Below are 23985 nucleotides of genomic sequence, written 5' to 3' on the forward strand. Positions count from 1 at the left end.
GCATAACCTTTATATCAAACTCAACAGGGATATACTAAAGAAAATTATATTCCATCTCATTCTTGAATATAGATGGAAAAATCCTAAACAAAATACTAGCTAAGTGAATTGAGCAAGATATTAAAAAAGGTAATGAATCTTCTCAAATTGGATTTCCTCCAAGAATATAATGTTGATTAAATGCTAGAAAATCAATTGCTGTAATTCAACACATTAACATATTAAGGAAAACATCATTTGAACATCCCTATATAGATGGGGGAAAGTACTTGATAAAATTAATGACCATTCATAAATTTTTTGAAATACTTTAAGTGCCATGAAAAATAAGTTATTTGCTTAGTATGATAGTTTTACCTACTTAAAAATTATAACAAATATAGTTATATTGGTAAGCTTTACATTACTACAAGGAAACATCTGAGGCAACTGACTTTATAAAAAGAAAAAGGTTATTTAGCTCATAGTTTTGGAAGTTCAAGTCCAAGATAAGGCAACCCCATTGGTCAGGCCTCTGATAAGGTGGCATATTATGGCAAGAACACATATGGAGTGAGCAGTCCTACTTGAGCCAGGAAGCAAAAAGAGAAAGTTCCAGAGTCTAAAGTCCCACAATACCCTTTGAAGTAGCACCTCCAATGGCAAGGACCTTCCCCTAGGCTTTACTTCTTAAAGGTCCATAGCACCTTCCAATATTGCCACCAGGGAGACCAAGCCATTATCATATGCCTTTCAGGGGATGGGGGGGGGGGCGGAAACAACACTACCCATAGCATAGCAATAACATAGTACCTAAGGGTGAAACTGAAAGTTTTACCTTTGAGTTATGAAACAAATAAAAGACTTTTCTAGAGCCATTTCCTTCAATACTGTACTAGAGATACCAGCCCACTCAGTAAAACAAAATAAATAAATAAAAGGAGTATTAAATGGAAAAGGAGAAATAATACTGTCATTATACACAAATAATATAATTGCATATCCCTGGCATGGTGGCACCCACCTGTAATTCTAGCTACTCAGGAGACCAAGCAGAAGGATCACAAGTTCCAGGCCAGCCTCAGCAACTTAGTAAGACCCTATCTCAAATAAAAAGATTTTTAAAGGGATGGGTATATAATTCAGTGGTAGAGCCCTTGCCTAGAATGCTGGAGATCCTGAGTTCAATCCCCCATACCAAACACACACACACACACACACACACACACACACACAATTACATACATGAAATATCTATAAGTAGCTTCAGATAAATTATCAAAATAAATTTCATACCACTGTAAGAAAGTAGTTTATATTGAATTAATACTCCTACAAATAATATTTATAAAATAATTTTAAATCCACCTATTTGAAGATACTAGAGGACAACAAAAAGCAGTTAGAATCCGGAAGAGAGTCCAGCATTGAAAAAATGGAACTGCCCTGGGTATGCTTTTTGTCCAAGAATTCTCTATGGTCTCATGATAAAGGACAACTGAAAGTCAAACAAGAAATCTTCCAGCTTTTTGGTTCAAGTAATCAAGAAATAGACTTCCAAAGAAGCTACATTGTAAGAAGAGAAATCCTGGGAAAGAATAAGTCATAATAAAAGCCTCCAAATCTGCACATAATCTCACCCAAAGCCTTGACCAACTGCTGTACTGCATATACATGGGAAAGATTCTAGGAAGGTCATTGATAAATAGCAGCTGTAGGCTAAAAGATCTGGGCAAGGATTTCAAATGTTGTCTATTCTATGGAACACAGTTTGAGTTCAGCCAAGTTAATTACTTGCTTAAGCAAAAACAAACATTCTTCAGAGGAAGATAACAGAATCCAGAGTGTCTACAATTTATCAGCAATGTCTAGTGTATAATAAAAAATTATTAGACATGAAGGAGGGAAAATGTGACCTAAGTTCAAGAAAAAAAATGAGGAAAACTATTGTTATAGAAAGTAACTACTAGATGACCCAGATGTTACAATTAGTGGAAGTTATGGTTTGGATGTGAGGTGCCCCCCAAAAGCTCACGTGTGAAACACTGCAAGAAGGTTCAGAGGAGAAATGTTTGGGTTGTGAGAGCCTTAACCCAATCAGTGAATTAATCCCCTGATAGGGACTAACTGAGTGGTAACTGAAGTGGTAGGGTGTGGCAGGAGGAGGTGAAAACTGGGGTATGGCTTTGGGATATATATTTGTATCTGGCAAGTGGAGAACTCTCTCTCTCTGCTTCCTGATCATCATGTAAGCTGCTTCCCTATGCTACACTCTTCTGCCATGATGCCCTGCCTCACCTCAAGCCCAAACAAATGGAACCAGCCTTCTATGAACAAAGACCTCTGAAACCGTAAGCCCTCAAGTAAGCTTTTCTTCCTCTACAAACATTCTGGTTAGATATTTTAGTCACAGCAGTGAAAAAGCTGGCTAAAACAGTGGATAAGAACTTAAAGAAATCATTATAACTATGTTAAAGAACTTTAAGGAAGTCATGTCATAGTGAATAAATAGATAGAAATCTCAGCAGAGAAATGAAAACTATAGACAAGAAATGAAAATCTCAGAATTGAAAAGTACAATATCTAAAGTGGAAAGCTGATTAGATAGCCTTTAGGAGTACATTTTGGAGACAGAAGATTGGGTCAGCAAAATTGTTGATAAATCATTAGAAAGAATCCAACAGGGGGAAAAAAAGAACTTTTTAAAAAGGAACAGAGCCTCAATGATATGCAGGACAATATTGAATACCTTAACATACATATAGTTAGAGTCCCAGAAGGAGAGGAAAGAATGAGGAAGAATTACTATGTATAGCAAATTATGATCAAATTTTTTCGAAATTCATATGAAAAACACTAACTGTAGATTATCTAAGGAGTTCAGCAAATCATAGGAAGCATAATCACAATGAAAACCACATGTAGACAAAGTTTGATAAAACTGCTGAAAATTAATAAATAATCTTGAAAACACTTAAAGGAAAATAATATATTGCATGCAAAGAAACTGAATGTCTCATTTAAGAAAGAAGACAATGGAAAGTCATCTTTCAAGATGCAAAAGAAAAGTAAAATTATCATACCACAATTCTACATCAAATGAAAATACTTGTCAAAGATAGTTTAAATTATCGATTCATCTATTGAAGGGCACATAGTTTGGTTCCATAGTTTAGTTATTGTGAATTGAGCTGCTATACACATTGACATGACTGCATTACTCTAATATGCTGATTTTCAGTCCTTTGGGTTTAAACTGAGGAGTGGGAGAGCTGGGTTGAATGGTGGTTACAATTCAAGTTTTCTGAGGAATCTCCATGCTACGTTCCATAGTGGTTGCACCAATTTGCTGTCCCACCAGTAATGTATCAGTGTACCTTTTCCCCACATCCTCACCATCATTTATTGTTGCCTGTATTCTTGATGATTGCCATTTTGACTGGAGTGAAATGAAATCTTAGAGTAGTTTTGATTTTCATTTCTCTAATTGCTGAATGGACAAAGAAATATATACACATGTATAAAGGAATATTTCTCAGTTTTAAAGAAAAATGAAATTATGGCATTTGTCAGTAAATGGATGGAATTGGAGAATATCATGCTAAGTGAAATAAGCCAATCCCAAAAAAACCAAAGACCAATTGTTTTCTTTGATATGTGGACGCTAATTCACAATAAGAGGGGGGCACTAGGGAAGAATAGAGTTACTTTAGATTAGGTAGAGAGGAGTGAAGGGAGGGGAGGGGATATGAGGATAGGAACAATAGTAGAATTAAATAGACATTATTACCTTATGTACATATATGACTGCATGACCAATATGATTCTACAACATGTACTATCAGAAAAAAATGAGAAATTATACCCCATTTATGTATAAAATATCAAAGTGCATAAATGTGTTCTACTGTTATTTATAACTAATTAAAACAAATTTTAAAATTTATGAAGTAAATTTAAAATGGTTAGATTTAAAAAAAAAACTCCACATGTATGGGCATTTGAGAAATAGTAAAGGTGTCATTTGAAACTAATGAGAAATGGATGGACTGCTCAATAAATGATCTGAGATAACAACATACTTATTTGAAAAAAGCAAATTGGATCCCTAACTCACACCAAAGACAAAAAGCAATTTAGAATGGATTAAAAACCTAAATATGAAAAGCAAAACAATCAGGATTTTCAAAAAGGATTTCAAAAATTACAATCATGAGTCCCAAACTATTCATTAAGTGCCTTAGGAAACTGCATCAAACTCACAATGGTGCTATGAGTTAGTTTAAAATTTTGAGGAAAACACACAGCTATTTGGCAGCTGTCAGACATTGCATAAATGACTACTTCTAGATAGTTCCAACATTAAATCAAGTCATAGCTCTTTCAATGACATCATATCTTTGCAAAACTGGATTTTCATTCATTGCTGTAATAAAAAGCAAATATTCCAGAAAAATCAAAACAAAACAGGAAAAAGTAGTAGTCATAACCAATCTCATTGCAAGGTTTGAGAAGTTATGCAGTGCACACAGGTGTGTACATCCCCTTCAGAAGTAACTGCAATTAATTATGGGTGGAAAATACACTATTTTTTCTTTCAATATACATGAGTTATTTTTTTTAAATGACTATCAAGTTGTTAGAAAACAAATGCTTATTAAGTTGTTTGGAACTAACTACCTAATAAGTGGAAGTGTTGGGTTCTTTTTTAAATTTTTTAATTTATTTTAATTAGTAATACATGACAGTATAAGGCACTTTGATACATCATATATAACAGAGTATAATTTCTGATTTTTCTAGTTGTAAATATCACACTGGTCATATAGTTATATATGTACATAGGGTAATAACATCTGATTCATTCTACTGTCCTTTCTGCCCCTATTCCCCATCCCCACCCTTCACTCCCCTCTACCTAATCAAAAGTGTTGGGCATTTCTTTTGGCTCAGGTGTACCATGAAAAAAAATAAATGAGACATAAGAACACCACAAACTGAGAAAGTTGAGAATTTCTGCTCTAGTAGAACAAACACAAACACACAAACACACACACAGTGTAGGAAAGAAGTTCTTTAAAGACATAAAGCACTAATCACAATGGAAATAAAACATTAATTCAAATCCCTTTAAATTAAGAATTTCTACACATCAAATGACACCGCAAAGATATTGAAAAGGCCACAGAGTGGTAAAGATCTAAATAATAGATAAAACAAAGGACTCACTTCAGAATATATAAAAATTCCTACAAATCAGTAAGGTAAAGACAGCCTTACAGAAAAATGGGCTAAAATCTAAACATGTTACAAAATAGGAAATATATGTGCCAAATAAATTTATGAAAAGTGCTAATTCCTCCTAAAAATTAGCAAAATACAAATTAAAACCATAACAAGAATATAAAATTATAACTTTTCTAGAAGAAAACATTAAAAATCTTCATCATTTGGGGTAAGCCAAAAACAAGAATTTAGAGCACAAAAATTCAACCCGTTAAAAATAATTGATAAATTGAACTTCATCAAAATTCAAAAGATACTTAAGAAGTAAGAATACAAGCATGGACTAGAAGAAAGTATTTGCAAAAGACATATCTGATAAAGAACCTGTATTCAGAATAAAGAACACTTATCAGTTCCATTTAAGTAAACAACTCAATTTAAAAATGGGTAAAATATTTTAAAAGAGCCAGTGCAGTGGCTCATGCCTGTTAATTCCAGCAGCACTGGAGGCTGAAGCAGGAGGATCACAAGTTCAAAGCCAGCCTCACAATTTAACAAGAACCTAAGCAACTTAGTGAGACCCTGTCTCAAAATGAAAAATAAAAAGGATTCAGTGGTTAAGCACCCCTGGGTTAAATCCCTAGTAACCAAAAAAAAAAAAAAAAAAAAAAAAAAGATTTAAAACGACAGTTTACTAAAAAGAAAATACAGAAGGCCAGTAAGCATATGAAAAAGTACTCAATGTTACTTGTCATGATTTTGCATCATTTAACTATAAACTAAAATATGAGCTAGCACACTAGAATAGCTAAGGAATTAAAAGACTGAATAAACTGTGTGTTGGCAAGGATGTGAAGTAACTAAAACTCTCATAAACTGTTTGTCTATAAAGTGTAAAATGGAAGTCAGTTGGTGGTTTCTTACAGTTAAAATTACCCCTATCCTATAACCCAACAGTGCTACTCCTGCATATTTATCCAAGAGAAGTGAAAGCATATATCTGCATAAAGGACTCACACTAAGTTGTCTTAGAAGTTTGATTCATATTATTTTTCCAAATATTAGAAACATTCCAATCTTTATCAATGAGAAAATGGGTAAACCATGATATATTTATGCAACTGAATCTCAAGAGCATTCTGGTAAATGGAAGAAGCCAGACACAGAAGAATAGATTCTGGATGAATCCATTTATTAGGCATCTGGAAAAGACAAAACTACAGTGACCTAAAGCAGAACAGGGCCGGGGTGTGGGCTGGCTGTAAAGGGTCACGAGGGAACTTGGCGGATGATGGAAATGTACTGCATCTTGGTGGCGGTGGTGACTGTATGACAAAATACAGCTGTCAAGACTCACCAAATGGGCTGGAGATGTGGCTCAAGCGGTAGCGTGCTCGCCTGGCATGCGTGCGGCCCGGGTTCGATCCTCAGCACCACATACCAACAAAGATGTTGTGTCCGCCAAGAACTAAAAAATAAATATTAAAAATTCTCTCTCTCTCTCTCTCTCTCTCTCTCTCTCTCTCTCTCTCTCTCTCTCCACCCCCCCTCACTCTCTCTTTAAAAAAAAAAAAAGACTCACCAAACTATATGTGTCAAAAGGGGGAATATTTTACAGTATGTAAATTATATCTCGATAATTTAAAAATTTTAACATTTCTAATTTTAGGATTTAATTTTTACTTAAGAAAAAAAAACACAATGAGCTAACCTTAAATATCTACCAACTTGTCAAAGTCTGTTAAGTCTGTTAATATCAAATGTTGACAAGGGCGAAGAGTCACAGCAGCAGTTGCAGACTGGGATCTCAGAAAGCAAACTCTGAGTTAGAGTTTGGTGCGGGAAATGTTTCTTGGGATCAACTCCCATGAACAGAGGAAGAGGAGCTAAAGTGTAGAGCTGATAAAGCCCAGACACGACGCTCTGGGGGAGTATCGCCCATTGGAATCTGCCACGTGGTCAAAAATGGCCAAGCCTTTGTTTTCTTGCTTCACACAGTCACCAAATCCAGTGTGTTCAGGGAAGAGCAAGGCTAAGATCTGCACTTCACAGATCTTCAGGGGAGGCAAAGCCCTGAAAGAGCTGAGCTGGGAAGCACAGCTTCTTTCTACCACAGGAACTTGCATACTCTGTTGATTTGCAATCATTTTGGACACCAGTTTGGTAATGCGAGAGATGAGCAGGCTCTATGATTCAACATTCTGCTGCTAGGTATGAACCCTAGTGAAATGCATGACATTTCACAACTCACGGAGATTAATATCCATCATCAGGGCCCCAAGCTAGAACCATCTTTGAAGCATATCAGTTATAGAACACATATGTAAATTATAGTACATTCATGTTGTGAAACAATCAATAAATTATCATGTATCAACAAAATGACATCTTTGTTCACATATAAAATATACAAAACGTTATGTGTCAATAGAAACAATTACAGCAACAAGCAAAAACATAGATGAATCCCATGCCTTAGTTCATTTTTGTTGCTATAACAGAATACCTAAGATTGTGTAATTCATAAATAAAATCGTTTTATTTCAGCTTATAGTTTTGGAAGTATGAAGTCCAAAATCTGGCAACCACATCTTGTGAGGGCCTCATACTGCATCAACTCATGGTAGGAAACAGAAGGATAAGGGAGTGCATGTCAAAGAGAGAAAGGGGGGATATCCCTGTAATAGCTCACCCATTCCTACAAGCAAGGTATTAACCCATTAATGAGGGATCCACCTTCAACATGCAAGCATCCTACACCAGGCCCCTCCTCCAACACTGCCTCATTGTGGAATTAAGGTTCCAATGCATGGACTTTGGGGGCACACATCCAAAGCATAGCACTCATTAACGTAGGGTTGAACAAAGAAGGCACAAAAGAACAATTCAGAAGACTGAAAATTGGCAAAGCTAAACTATATGATTTGGGAATGATTGCCCTTTATTGTCCTTCACAGATAATTCCAGTGGTTTTGTTTTGTTTTGTTTTGGGGGGTTTTGATTTTTACCAAATCGAAGGTTTGTGGCAACCCTGCTTCCAGCAAATCTAATGGAATTATCTTTTCATCTGCCTAAATGATTATTAGCATTTTTTACAAATACAGTATTCTAATCAAGTTCGTTCATTGCTTTTTTTTAAGATATAATATCACTGAACACTTAATAGATTATAGTAGAATGTAAAGATATTTTTATCTGTATTAGGAAATCAAATTATCATATGACTTGCTTTATTGAGATAGTCACTTTATTGCAATGGTCTTGAACCAAACTCACAATACCTCAGAAGTATATCTGTACATAAATTATAGAATTTATGAGAAGCAATGATTTGCACAGAAGTCAGGTGGCACTTATTCTGGAAGGATTTGGGAGGTCTGATTCAGGTAGTACCACCAGAAAAAGCTACCAGTGTCTTTTCCCTTCATGGGTATCACTTTGTATTATCAACCAAGCTGTACTTGGTGGTCTGGGTTATTTTCTTTGCATATGCTATACTTCACAATAAAAAGAAAGGGAAATGGTACACACATAATGGTTAAAGGAGCTAGGCAAATTTAGTCTGAAAAAAGGAGAAGGCTTAGGGGTCATATCATGGTCATCAATTATCTAAAGAAAAGAAAGTAAATTTACCATGTGCTTCTGTACAGGGCACGGAGAGGACCTTTGAAACTATTTTCTAATGATTCAGACACACAAAATGGGCCTCCAGGCTCAGCCACCTGTTTCTGCTCTATCAGAGGCTGAGGTTAGGCATGGTGCCCTCAACCTCTCTTCCAATCCTGAGGCCATGAGGAACAAAGAACTGAGCCTGGATATGCAAATAGCACAAGAATAGACTGAGAGAGACCAGGAAAACATTCCACATAAGGGAATGAAATACGTGAAAATACACTTATTTCTAAAAGATATGTCAGTGAATGGGTCCTTGCTATGAGCCGCACTGATCTTAACATTTCTACTTGGAAATCTCCTTCCGTGTGTGTGTGTGTGTGTGTGTGTGTGTGTGTGTGTGTGTGTGTGTGTATTGCTACAGATGGAACCCAGGGCCTCAGACACCCTAAGCAAGCACTCTAACATTGAGCAGACCCCCAGCCCGCCCCTTTTGCTTTTACACAGTTAGAATTCAGTTTCTGGTTCTCAGTTCTGGCTGAATCTGTTCTGCTACAGGCCTCTAGTCAAGATCCTCCAGAAGACCCAGCATCTCCCCCAGAATGAGGGCAGTATTGGGGCTGCTCGAGGTGGTTTTCAGCCACCCTGAAGCCCTACAGAGACTGTGCCAGGTCTTGTCTTTCCAGCACTGCCTCAGGTTGGTCACCAGGCAGGAAATGCCAACACCACATTGCTGATAAGCTGATGTTGATAACTGGTACTGACTACACATTTAAATTATTTATGTAAGTATGCATGTGTGTATATATGTATGTCGTGCTAGTGTTTACTAGAGAGTGAGTCTCCAGGAAGCAGGAATAGGGAAGGGGGTGAGGTACACAGGTGGGGAGGGCAAGTAGAAGCGAGCAGATGACGGAGCCAGCCACAGGCCTGTGAGAAATGGATCCCTTTGTGTCATAGGATATCTGCAAAAAGGTCATTAGAAGCCACCCCATCTTCAAGTAGTTCATCCAGTAGGAAGAAAGGAGAACAATTTATCTGTGGGTGGCCACCACCCACTGGTCAGAGTATGCCTCTCCCAGGATATCAATCCCCTTGGATCCCAGGGATGCACATACATGAGTGCCAAGCTGGTGTCAAAGTGCTTGCTACCTGCTCCGACAGCAGCAAGACAACTCCAAGGTCAGGAAGCAGGTAGCACAAGGGAGGTGTGCACTGTTTTGTTGTACTCAGGAACGGGAAGGAGTCGGTGAAGCCAAAGCAGCAGGATCCTCAGGCAGTGGTGGTTATAAGAGTGAGTGACAGGTTTCAAGGATCAGTGCAAACAATTTCAATGGCCCCTGTGGCCAAAAGGCAAGGCAAGTGTTCCACTCTGGGTGATGCTAAGTGGAATGGATTACAACCAGCCACCCAAGCCAGAAACCTGGGAATCAGTCTAGAGTTTTTCTTCTCCTTTCTGGTCTCTAAATCTCTTTGATTGATTCTGCATTATCCCATTGAAATAATCCAGTTCTCTGGATGCCTTCAACCCACACTGCCATTGCTGCTAGTGACGTGGAAGATTAATTGACTCATATTTACCATGAAGCCATGAGGGATGATCTGGAAGAAGGTGAGCACATCCCAGTTAGGACCATCTTTATGGTGGGGTACAAGTAATCTGGTCCTTATTCCAGAAAAAGAGGATCAAGCTCACCCACTGTCTCCTACCACCACCCCTTCTCATTTCTTTATCTGCTGTCTCCCTCACTTATAAATAACCTTACCCCCTGCATTCCATATAATAAGTAATGTTCGATGGGCACCTGCTCTGGGTGAGACACAACACTCCAAGACTCTCTTGTGTCTTTCATTCATTCAACACTCTTTTACTGAGGATCAAACCAGAGTTCAGGGTAGGTAAGTAACCTTCACAAGGCCACACAGCCAGTAAAGAGTAAGGAGAAGTCAAATCTCTTTAATCCCCAAGTGCTTACCACATGCTCAGCTACCCTCCAGCTGCCTCCACGGAGAAGCTGGCTTCCTCTACCCTCAAGCAAAGGCCCACGTGACCTTCCAGGGCCAAGTCTTTTCTTGCCTAATACTTGCTATCACCTTCCTTGAGTTTCTCCACAAAACTAAGAGATTTTCTCCATCTGAACTAGTAAGAAATATCTCTTACCTGCTACAAATGTATTTCACTCTCTTTCTTCCTGCTCACTTTTCTGCTTAACTTTTGCAAGAGCCTTTTTGCAAAGGCACGAGTCTCTTTTCCACCTCTACCAAGACTCCATCCTTCCTGATTTGCACATTTGCTTGGGAAGCAACAGATGGAACGTGGCGGCGACAGGTGTTCAGTAGCCCTACTGGTCAGAGTGGGTGAGACCCATAAAAATTCAGTGAATCGGATGGCTTGGGGGAAGCTATTTTCAAGAGCACACCAGGTGCCTGAGCTCACGGCTCCCAGGAACCCGTTTGGTGTGCCAGGCCAGGGCCCTAGCTAGTTTCACAAGCTCTGGGTATTACCCAACAGACTCTCTCAGCCTGGGAACAGAATCCCAGCTGGGAGCGCCCCATGGGGCCCCCTCCCAAAGCGCAAGTTCCTATTCACAGAGATCCGCCACCACACCAGCCAGGCCCTGAATCACGCGTGTGACTCACTTGTCAGCCGATTTCTCTGCAGAAAGCTCTTAGCAGTTAATTTCTGGCTAATTTATTATCCTTCAGCTTAGCCCTACAGCGCCATTAGCTAGGAGCCTGACACGACTGAGTGAAATATTGTCTAATTTATTATCTTATTACTCCTCTGGAACAGGATCAATTAATTACCCATTAAAGTATTTCAGCTGCAGAGATTTATTAGGGGCCCTCTGCATTTTAACAGATGATTAGTTATACATGTTTGTTTGCTTGAAGAGCAGAGACTAGCAAATGAATAGAGGCGATGGAGAGAAGGAGAGAGGAGAGAGGGAGACGGTGCAGCAGGAGGCAGCTAATGGATCTCCTCTGACTCCGTGAAAATGGAGCAGTCAATGACAAGAATTATCGACTCATTCACTTGCGGTTTTGAGATAACCATATGTACAGGGGAAGGGGAGGAGGGGGGAGAAAAACCCTCACTCAACTGCTTTTTCCATTCAATAAATTCGCTTCAGAATATATTGGATTGGGGTTTGATGGCTATTTCGTGTTTTGCAGAGTGCTGACACTGGTATGATTCAGTAATTATTGTTTCTTTTAAGTTATTGCTGTAATTTTGCTCTCTAAGATCCCAATCAATTTCTGCCTCTCAAGGGCACGCTTGAAAAGCGATATTTGAAAACAGCCCTCTGATAGATTGTGCTGCTAGACAGTGGCTGAGACAAATAGCCTAATCTGGCACAAATTAGCTTGGCTTCCACAGATAGTTTTATACAGCAATGTAAATTATATTGTCAGGCCTAGTCACTTTCCTGCTTAGAGTGCAGCTAACAAGGAACCATGGAGACATTATTGGTGCTGCTGTGCACTCCCAGGTCTGCTGCAAAGCCATTTGTAAAGAGAGAGAGAGAGAGAGAGAGAGAGAGAGAGAGAGAGAGAGAGAGAGAGAGACTGACTTTGGGTAACAAAAGCAAGGTGGTCAAGCAGAAGGGAGCTAGAACAAGGAGGTATGGACTAGGTAGCTCTGAATTCTCCTGGTCAAAACTGAACGCAGCCACTGGAAGAGGAAGTCTTGAGTGTGTGATGGGCTGGTCCAATCGGCTGGAGAGATGCAGAGGGAGTGGCAGGCTCTGTCTGGAGGACTCGCAGTGGGAGAGGCCTTGTTCTGTGGGGAAGCAGCAGCAGAGAGGTGACCTAGTCCCCAGATGCCTCTCTGTCTGGAGGAATGGCTTAAGCTAGGAAGAGTGAGGAAGGAACAAGGAGAGGTGCTGAGCTGAAGTGAAAGATGTGTCGAGCAGATGGGGCCAGGAGCCCTGCACCAGCCATCCCAGGAAGGGCCTGGCAGCATGGGCTGACCAGCGTGGGGTGAGTCTCCTGTGGAGTCTTGTCTGACACAGGCCTTCTCCGCCTGGCATTCAGAATCTTCCAGAATCCGGCCCTACTCACATTATCCAGACATTGCCGGCCCCCACTCCTCATCCCCAGTCCTTTACCATAGGCAGATTCTTCCCATCCTCAACCTCAACACTGACTCTTCCTTCCTCTTCCTGTCTCTCATGTCTAGCACCCTCTGTCTTCTCAAGTAGAGGGTACCCCACCTCTCGGTGCCCCATCAGACCCTGTTCCACCTCAAACCCTGTTCCTAGGCCTGGCCTGAAATATTGCTTTACTGTCATTGGCCCCAGTTGGATTCCAGTTCTCAGATGCCCGTCTCTGAGCTTCTTGGGTGCTGGGACAGGAATCGGACACTCCCCATGGATGAGAATCACTGCCACCCTAACTAGCTCTCAGAACTCTCCGGGTCCGCAGATCACAGAACCCACTCTAGGGTCTGTGTGGGTGTAGCCTCATGAGACAAGTGGGGAGGATGTGTCAATGGCAGGCAAAAAGCAAAATACCAGAGGTATCAGAGGCACCAGAGGTAGGGTGGGTGGGGTGGCGGGTGTAGCAGTGAATACAGAGATGCTACATCTTCCCATCACACACAACGCTCAGCAGGGGAAGTGCTATTCCTCACTGCCTCGAGCCCTGGTATCTAATAAAATGCTAGGTGTGGACATTTGGACTGTGCCATGCAGTCCCATGACCTCTGGTCCTAAGCCTGCCCTGAGGCTTCGTGGACAAAGGCCCATCTTTGTGAAATGACTGAATGGACATTTCTCATGCATAGCTGTGAGAACACTTCACAAAAGAACTTTGTTGTGGTTTGGATATCAGGTATCCCCTAAAAAAATCTCCTCTGTAAATGCAGGAGGTGAAATGAATATGTTATGAGAGCTGTCACCTAATCAGTGGATTAACCCACTTGATAGATTAATGATTTGAAAAGACTAACTGGGTGGTAACTGGAGGCAGGTGGAATGTGGCTGAAGGAGGTGGGTCACCAGGGAGCATGCCCGCAGGGACTACATCTTCCTTGTCTCCCGGACTCCTCCTTCTTTCTCTGCTTCCTGGCTGCCACAGGTAGAGCAGTGCTCCCCTTCCACACCCTTCCACCATGATGTCCTGCCTCACCTTTGGCCTAGAGCGATGGGGTTGGCCCACCACCGACCAAACCTCTGAAACCATGAGACAAAATACACTTTTCCTCCTCTAAGTTGTTTTTGTTGGGTATTTTGGTCTCATCAGTGAGAAGCTGACTAACACATACTTCTAAGGTAAAATCGCTTCTGGCCTCCTTGTCTGACAACAGTCTGACTACTTTTGTTGGTTTCAAGAAAGATTGTTTCCAGTTTACTTCGGTCTTCCCTGTCCTGCCTGGCATCCTCTGGTATTTCTGAAATACTCGGCTTCTACCTTCTGCTTAATATTTACTTATTTCTCAACAATTCTAGTGAGGAAGTTGTATTGCTACCTCTGCTTGATTTATTGGGGAATTGAGGTCCACACGCACGGATGACAGAAATACAGCATTAGCAAGTGTGATATTGACTCTTCATCCAATCTGATAAAAAATGTGTTCTCGGGCAGAAGAGTGCTTTTATTTATCGAACCTTACCACGTGACAGACAACACATGCCAGATGCTGTACATAACCCGTGCTTTCTAAATTAATTAATACTATAAAAGTAAACCCCCAAATGTATGATAGCACAAACACAATAGAAGTTTGTCACTTACACTAATTCTCCATGGCATACCTAAAGAGTGGGGTAGCTCTTCTCCAAAGAGTGATTGAAGGCCCAGCCTCCTTCCATCTTGCAGCTCCATTGTGTGGCTTCCAAAGTTGCATTATCTGAAGAGGAAAGAACACAGAAGTGTGTACATGAAAGAGCTTTTTTTTCCCCCTAACTCCCTGGGGCATGCCTGGAATTGGGCTGTGTAACTTGTGCTCACAGGGGATGGCTAAGAACTAGTCACAGATGCACTCCCAGACACAAATCCTTGGCACTAGCTGGGCAACTCACAGAAATGTCTCTGTGCCGTAGAAGAGAAGCTAAACATTGGTAGACAGCTGGTTACCTCTGTCCTACAGTCTAACCATGATTATACCCCATTTTACAAATGAGAAAACGGAGATATAATGTCCAAGATCATATAACTAGTAAATACTGAGGTAGAATTTAAACCCAGAATGCCTGACACCAAAGTTTATGGTAATTCCACTACACCAATTGAACACACACACACACAAAAAAAAAAAAAAAAAATCTAGTCAAGAACATAGACTTTAGAGTAAATATCATCAGTCATTTTCCCCAGTACTCAACTTGGAGAATTAGTTTTAGAACACCTGCTTTTAATGGACCCCTAAATCAAAACTGACCCCTGAAACTTAGCCAACAGAGAGCTATATTTGCCTCCTTTAAGAACAGTTTTGCAAATGATGAAACTGAGTCTCAGGGGGGTTAAATGGATTGCTTACAATCACATAGTTAAGTGAGCAGCCGGCAGGAGGAGACCCTAGTCATCTCCAAGTCGAGGGCTGTTATGGTTTAGATATGGTGTCCCCCAGAAGCTCCCATGGAAGACAATCCAAGAAGGTTTGGAGGAGAAGTGATTGGATCATACTCTTAAGCCAATCAGTGCATTAAACCCTGACAGGATTAACTGAGCGGTGACTGGAAGCTGGTGGGGTGGGTGGCTGAAGGAAGTAGTCCATTGGGGTGTGACTATGGGGTGTATATTTTGTATCTGGAGAGCGAAATCTCCCTCTGCTTCCTGATCACCATGTGAGCTGCTTCCCTCTGCCCCACTCTCCTGCCGTAATGTTCAGCCTCACCTCGAGCCCCAAGAAACAGAGCCAACCTTCTATGGATTAGGATCTTTGAAACTGTGAGCCTTCAAATCAACCTTTTCTCCTCCACAGTTGTGCTGGCTTGGTCATTTAGTCACAGTAGTGAAAAAAGTTAAAACAAGGACATAATCCTCAGCCCTCAAAGCCTCCCACCCCTGGAGAGCTCTTTATATCACAGTGGGATATGCCATCAGAAACCACCATATTCTCCATGCTCAAAGTCTGATTGAAGCACCTGATATCTATTACCTGAATCTAGGAAGATGGGTGTTTTTCTCTCCCCTAAATGGCTCAAAAGTGACAAGATTGAAGATTCCATCAGTGTAGATGTCAGGAGAGTCTCCATCAGTTCATGGGAGAACAAAGCTCCTTGAAGGCAAGGACAATGCCCTATTTCATTTATACCCTCAAAGGCTGATAGAGCACCTGAAAATCTAATGACTGCAATAATTACCTATCGGATGGATGCATATTCGAATGACCAAATGAACGCATTGCCCATTTTCCCACCAAGCACAAGTAATCAAGATGATTTGAAAGCAGAGAAGGGGAATGAAACATAAGTCTCATCTATTTATCTACTAGCTTCTTTTCTATAACAGCATTATTTTCTTTTTGCAAAGTTCCATAGATTCAGTTGATAAACCCAATTTGTGATCACAATTGTCATATTGAGCTTCCGTGTAAGTTCACTATTATTTCTAGTCATTATAGACGCTTAACCTTTCACAATCTGCTCAGAATTAATATCGTACCTTTTCATAAAAAAGTGTGAAAACATGGCAACTGTGTGAGTTCATGTACCACCTCTCCCCATGACTTAGGCTGAAGCTATCATTTGTATACATCGACAGGCTATCAACCCTAGGAGACAATGCTAAAATCTATGGTGTAACTGTCACTTACGCTTGACAGAAAGTGAGAAATAAAAAGATAATATTTTATATTTAACCCAGACTTTACCCTTTTTGATCCTCTTTGTTCCTTTTGGAAGATCCACTAGTCTATCTGGTGTCATTTCCTTTGAGTCTAAAGAGCTTCCTTTATCATTTATTGGAATGTGGCCTGATGAGCTCAGATAGCTTTATTCTATCTAGACGTGCCTCTGTGCTAGTTCATTCTTGAATAATGGTTGTACTGGATATAAATTCTAGGTGAATAGATCTTTTTGTTCTTTCAAAACTTTGAAGATGCCTTTCCATTATTTTCTGGTCCCCACTGAATCACTGTATCCCTATATATTATGTATCTTTTCTCACAAGATTTTTCCCTCCACCTGCTTGGGTTTGCTAAGAATGTATGAATTTATGTCTTTCATCAAATTTGGGATAGCCACAAAGACTAACTTTTACTTGGTCATTATTTTTTATTTTCATAATTATATGTTTCATTTTTTCCATATTTTTTAGTATGCTTTTGCTTATTATTTCTTCAACTTCTCTGCTCCCTTTTTGCTTTTCTTTTGGAATTCTAATTAAACTAATTAGATTTTGATTAATTTTGATTTTTGTCTGACAGTTATCTGAAGTTCCATTCATTTGTTTGCTTTTATCCATTCTTAGGATTAAATACTTTTTATTGAGTCTGTCTTTAAGTTCACTGAATCTTTCTCTCTCTCATACCCATTCTGCTTTTAGGGGAATTCAGTAAAAAGAAAAACAAATTGTTTTGATTTTTTTTTTGAGACAGGGTCTCATAAGTTGCTTAGAGCCTCTCTAAGTTGCTGAGGCTGGCTTTGAACTTGGAATCCTCCTGACTCAGCCTCCTAAACTGCTGGGATTACAGGAGTATGTCACCGGGCCCAGATGAACTCAGTCAATTTTTACTGTAGATGTTCCATTTTTCCAATTCTATTTGGTCCTTTTTTAAATTATTTCTCAACTGAGATTTTATCTTTTGCCATTTATTTTAACCATAGTTTTTCTTATGTTAATGAGTATATATAATAATTATTTTGAAATCCTTCTCTATTATTCCAACATTTGAACAAGTAGGTATCAGTCTTGACTGTGTTTTCTTTTGAAAATAGTTCACATCTTTCTGGCTCTTTCTGTTTTAAATATTTTTAGATTATATTCCGGATGTTGTGAATGTTGTGTTGTGGTTTCTCTGAATTCTGCTATATTCTGCGGAAGAGTGTTGAGTAGTTGTTGTTGATGTTGCTATAGCAAGCAATTAAGTTGGTTGGACTCAAATTGCAAACTCTGTCTCTTGGGTACCAGCTCAAATCTCAGTTCAATTCTTCTATCTTTAGCTGAGCTTCTTGGATTCTACCCCACACATGCTTGATGCAGAGGTCAACCAGAGATTTGGACAGAGTTTATATTTAGCAGCTGTGGTTGCCCAAAACTCTGTCATCTGGTTTTTCAGGCCAGAGGTACTGCCAGTTTCCTATAGTTGCTTTAGCTGCCCAACATGGTGCTGGTTGCAGCTAATAGCCATAATAAATAGAAAACTTTTCCCATACCCTTCCCTTCTCCCACATCAATGCCCCTAAAGAATCTTCCAACTTTCATTTAATTTCCAGCATATTCAGGCACCTGTTCTTTTTTACAATTTTGTCTAGAGTTTCGAATTATTGTCTATTTACAGAGGGTAGGTACAAAAGAAGCATACTTGGCCATACCTGAAATAGAACTCTCAATATATGGGAGGAAGAGTAGGCAGCTGTTTCAACAAGACGATCTCTCATCATTCCCTGTCCTACTGCATTTCACCAAAGTTTCCAAACTTTTCAGAAGTGAAAGAGGCATGTTTGTGGAGGGAATGTGAAAGGACAGATTCCAACTGTCAGTTCAGACATCATTGGGTCTTTAACACGCATGATTATGGCATCTTTTTTTTTTTTAGTCTAATATTTTTTAAACCTTTATTTTATTTTGCTGATTTTTTTTAACGTGGTGCTGAGGATCGGCATGCACTAGGCAAGTGCTCTACCACTGAGGCACAACCCCAGCCCCTGATTATGACATCTTTAATGTGTCAGCAAGCAATTACTGAGTACCTACTATATCCCAACCAGGAAATTTCCAACCAGGGGCCTTAATGAGTTGTATATGTTAAAGTTATTCAAACTCTGGTTAATATGAATATATAGATTGTCCTACACCACCTTAATCATAATTATTAATGATAGCTACTATTTTGAGGGCTGATTGTGCACTGAATCTAATCAGCACAACAATTCAGCATTTTTTGTCATCTCTCTTTCATATGAGCAGTGTTATAAACTGGAAAATAACCAGGTGCCAGAATCAGACACCTGGGTGTCTTAACTTTTGACACTAGCTAAATTACCACCTCCTAAAGTCTATGCTTAATGTCTATGAGCTTCATTTAACTTACCTATAAACTGAACAAAGTTGCCAGAACCACCCCAAATAGAGAATCTTGTTCCTAATGACTACTTATCACTTTTACAAATGAAAAAAACCTTTAGAATGCTCAAATAACTCGCTCATGATCAGAAAATTATTTTGCCAACTAATAATTGACAAAGCTGGACTTCATTCCCATGTCTGTTTGTTCTTTAGAGTTGGCTGCCTTCTCTTTATAATTGCCACCAATTATTGAGTACCTACTATGTCCAAGAACTATAGCATGTGCTTTAAAATATCTCAAGCCTGAAACTAATCAAAAACTTTGAAAGGCAAGATGCTCATATCAGACAAACTTTTCCCTTCTCAGAAACATCAGAACTGTCCATCTTTAATTTAACTCTTACTATCCCGGAGTTAAGGTCCTCCCTTGGGGGGGGGCACTGTCCTTGATGCGGTGCTGTCTACCCCAGAGCACTTGAGAAGGGCATCCTGGCAGAACTCTGTGAGGGCTACCTGGTACCCCCTGGACATAATTAGATGCCTTTGCCAGGCACCATGGCTCACACCTGTCATCCCAGAGGTTGAGGAGCCTGAGGCAGAAGGATCACCAGTTCAAAACCAGCCTCAGCAAAAGCAAGGTGCTAAGCAACTCACTGAGACCGTGTCTCTAAATAAATTACAAAATAGGGCTGGGGATGTGGCTCAGGGGTCGAGGGTCCCTGAGTTCAATCCCTGGTATGCCCCAAAAATAAAAAAAATAATTAGATGCCCTGACGGGATGAGAGGGGAGAATGAAATTTGGACAGACTATTATTTAGAGCCCTTTCCAACCAATGACAGAGACAATAGCCCTTTGTTCCTTTCTGTAGATAAGAGAGAAATCAGGCTGGGTATTATTCACAAATTTCATATCTTGGTTTTCAATCAAATCCTGGATTATAATAAAATTTCCTTTGTCAACATGTCATTCCATCTCTCTGCTATATAGTATATTTTATTGTTTTTGTTTATTATCCCATAATAATTGACTTATAGGTTGGTGTAAAATCTTTGTAATGTTGTCAGAGCTACTGTGTATCTATTCATGCATTTATTTATTCAACAAATAATTATCAAGTGAGTGCTGAGATCAGACCTAGAGGCTCAAGAGTTGCATGGCTGTGTTTCCTGTTCCCTGTCACAGACTGACACTGCAGACGAGGCCCTGGCTCTGCCCTCAGATCTGGACTCAAACTCTGACTCCTTTATTCACCTAACAAAAGACTGTGGTTAAGTTACTTCATTGAATCTCTCTTTTTTTCCTTTTTTTTTTTTTTTTTTTTTGGTACCAGGGATTGAACCCAGGGGCCCTTAACCACTAAGCCACATCCTTTTTTATATTTTATTTAGAAACAAGGTCTCTCTGAGTTGCTTAGGTCCTCACTAAGTTTCTGAGGCTGGCTTTGAACTCACATCCTCCTGCCTCAGCCTCCTAAGCCACCTGATTTGTACACCTAGAAAGTGGGAAAAATTTATCTGACATCTCTGAAGGGGTCCTATAAGAATCAAATTAAATTATGAAGTCAAAAGCATTAAAATTATAAAATTACATATAAATATATGCTATCCCTTTTATAATTAATCTGACCTATCATGTGTGTTTATTACTGTTTCTTCCACTATTCATTCTTAGTGATTTACATGAACAGACAGTTGTTCCTATGATTGTAGCACATATGCAATGCATAGCACATAACATCTTGGCACAGAGCAATAGTGGGGAAAGGAGGAAAGGAATTATTTGAAGATAGCATCTTTTTTCCAAATAATTTCATGTGTTTTAGTTATCAAATAAAAAAGGCAGGCAGCCTTATTGGAGCTCATAAGATAATCACAAATACAGATCCCAGCCATTTAATTATTGATCAGAGTTAGTAAAGATGGATTACAAGATGCTGTAGGAGTAGTAAAGGACCTAGAAGAAAAGAGAAAGGTCTCATTGAAAAGTCATCCCTGACCTGAGCTCTCTGAATGATAATCAGTAGTTAGCCAAGCCAGGAAGGGAGACAGGAGGTGTGTTTTCACAGACAGAAGTGTGTTTGAAAGAGTAGAACCAAAGCATAGCATGGCCAATGTTAGGGGTCACAGTAAGTCCAAGATGTCAGGATTAGAGAGGACCAGGATCAGAATTAGAGATGATGAAAGTCAGACAGGAATCAGAGAAGCCTGGTGAGACTGGCAGAGGTCAAATCATGCAGGGTCTTCTAGAACATGAAAAGAACGTGGGTTAGTGAAAAGCCATTGGAGGATTTTTTTTTTAAGAAAGAAAAATACTATATTTCCATTTTTATAATATAACTTCAACAATGGGATGGAAAACATATCTAAAGGGGTGAAAGTAAATGTAAAAAGTCCAGTTAAGAAACTACTGCGATGGAGCCGGGTGCAGTGGTGCACGCCTGTAGTCCTAGTAGCTCACCAGGCTGAGACAGGAGGATCGCCAGTTCAAAGCCAGCCTCAGCCATGGTGAGGCATTTAGCAACTCAGTGAGACCCTGTCTCTAAACAGAATATAAAATAGGGCTGGGGATGTGGCTCAGTGGTTGAGTGCCCTGAGTTCAATCCCCATTACCAAAAAAAGAAAAGAAAAAACTACTGCATTGGTCCAAGGAAGAAACAATGCTGTCTTGTGTCAAGCTGGGAACAAAAAAAGAAGTATCTGGATCTAAAAATAGTTCAAAGGTATAAAAGACTCAAGGAGAGAACCACTGGATTGCAGCAGGGAGGGAAAAAGAACTCAAGAACAATACCAGGTTTCTGGTTGGAGAAGCTGGGTTTTTTCAATGATGATACTTTGTTTTGACTGATGAGTATCAAAAGCTATAGAAGGGGCAGGTCTAGGAGAAGATAAGAAGGTGAGTTTGGGAGACGTTAAGTTTGAGAAGCCTGCAGCAGAAACAGGTCACCCTTTTCTCGATCATTATTCTGAGGGACTGGCAGATGAGAGGAAGGTGCTCAACCTGACTAGCCAGCTCCATGAGCTTCATCCCCATCATTTGCCTCGGATCACTTTAATAGATTTACTTAATTTCTGATTACTGGGTTTGTTATGGTTTGGGATATAAAGTGTCTCCTGTGTTAATGCATGGATATTCAGAGGTGAAATGACTGGATTAGGAGAGCTGTGGACTAATCGGTCCATCCCAGTTTGAATGGAGTGACTGGGTGGTGACTATAGGCAGGTGGGGCATGGCTGGAGGAGGTGGGTCACTTGGGGCGGGCCCTGGAAGGATTCCTCTTCCCTGTGGCCCTTCCCCCACCCCTCCTCTCTGTTTTCGGGCTGCCAGGAATGGAGGAGCAGCACTCTTTCGCCACCGGCTTCCACCATGATGTTCTGCCTCGTCCTGAGCCCAGGGCAGTGGAGTCAGCCCACCATGGACTGAACTTTGGAAACCATGAGCCAAAATAAACCTTTTCTCCTCTAAGTTGTTCTTGTTGGATATTTTGGTCACAGAGATGAAGAACTGACTAACACAGGCTGGATAAAATCTAGAACCTTCTGCTTTTCATTTTCACACTAAAATTGAGTTTGGGTTACCTTGAAAATACCACATTCCCCAGTATAGGTTGCAACTAAGTATGGCCACAAAGGTGGGACATATAAGTGCCACTTACTACTGGATCACTTTATGACAAGGAAGCTGGTTGCCCTCAGCCTTTTCCCTACTTCATACATGCCAGAACATGGTGCATTGGGGACATCTTTCTCCATATGGAAAAGGACAATATCTTGCATGATGAAGTAACAAGATAGAAAATATCTAATTCCCTGGACAACTTCATGGGCCCCCCTACTTCTCTCCCTGGGATGCCCAGAAACTCTGGACTGTGGTGTGGAAGAAAAACAAATCTCCCATCTTATTTAACCTGTTTTGTTTTGTTATTTCTTGGTTACAACAAAGTAGCCTACTGGAGTTTTCTAGTGAAAAGAGAGAAAAATGCAGGAGAGTTCGGCAGTCTGCCGCACATTAAAGACCAAGGAAGCCGTGACAAACGGGTAAGATGGTCTAAGCGAGAAAGAAAACAGTGAGAAATCAGACACTTGGTCAAAACCCAGAGGACCCCAATAAAAGGAACGGGTACCAAACCCTAAGCTAACAAAGCAAACTGAGAAATGACAAGAAAGGTTAGCAGAGCCCAGGAGAATGTGATGTTCCAGAAGGGAGCCATCAACTGTGGGGGCATGCACACAAGATGAGTGTCTGTTAGCTTGAGTGTCTTCGAGCTCTTCAGCAGCCTTGGGGAGCAATTTCAGTGCCTAGAGGAGAGCAGAAGCCATACACCCGTGGGCTGAGACAGCTAAAGTGATGAGCCTGCCATAGCCATTCAGAAAGGGTAGACAGATGGGCTGGGGGTATGGCTCAGTGGTAGAGCTCTTGCCTGGCAAGCATGAGGCCCTGAGTTCAAATTAGTTCCTCAAAAAAATACCAACAATGGCAAAAAGCAGTAAGGGTAAAGGGAGTTGATCTAGAGATTATGGCATAGGCCATGTTTTTGTAAGATGGAGAGATTTGGATAGATTTAAGCACTAAACAGGAAGGACCGCATGAATAGAATCCAGAGTTCTAGATCACTAGAAGTTGAGAAAGAATGGATGTTCTAGAGCCAAGTAGAGGAAATGTCCACAGAGAGAACTGGGGAAAGATGACTTCTCTTTGAAGAGAGTGGGAAGAGCGTCTGCAGCAGTATCTCCGTTCCACAAATCTAGGTCCAGGTGCAGAGCCCTTCTTTATCATCACTTTAGACAAGCTGGTTATCAAACCAGTCAAGCGAAACTAATACAAATTTTTGAATATACATATATAGTAATTGTCTATCTTTCACAAAGCCTTAAAAGCAACATAATTCCATAGATGCAGGGTGCTGAAATTGCCCATGTTTTGTTATGAATTAACATGACTATACAAAGTACATGTAAACCCTGATTCAAAATTTGAACAGAGTCTCTTTAGGT

This window comes from Urocitellus parryii, chromosome 14 (genome assembly GCF_045843805.1).
Source record: "Urocitellus parryii isolate mUroPar1 chromosome 14, mUroPar1.hap1, whole genome shotgun sequence".
In the NCBI taxonomy this organism is placed as follows: domain Eukaryota; kingdom Metazoa; phylum Chordata; class Mammalia; order Rodentia; family Sciuridae; genus Urocitellus; species Urocitellus parryii.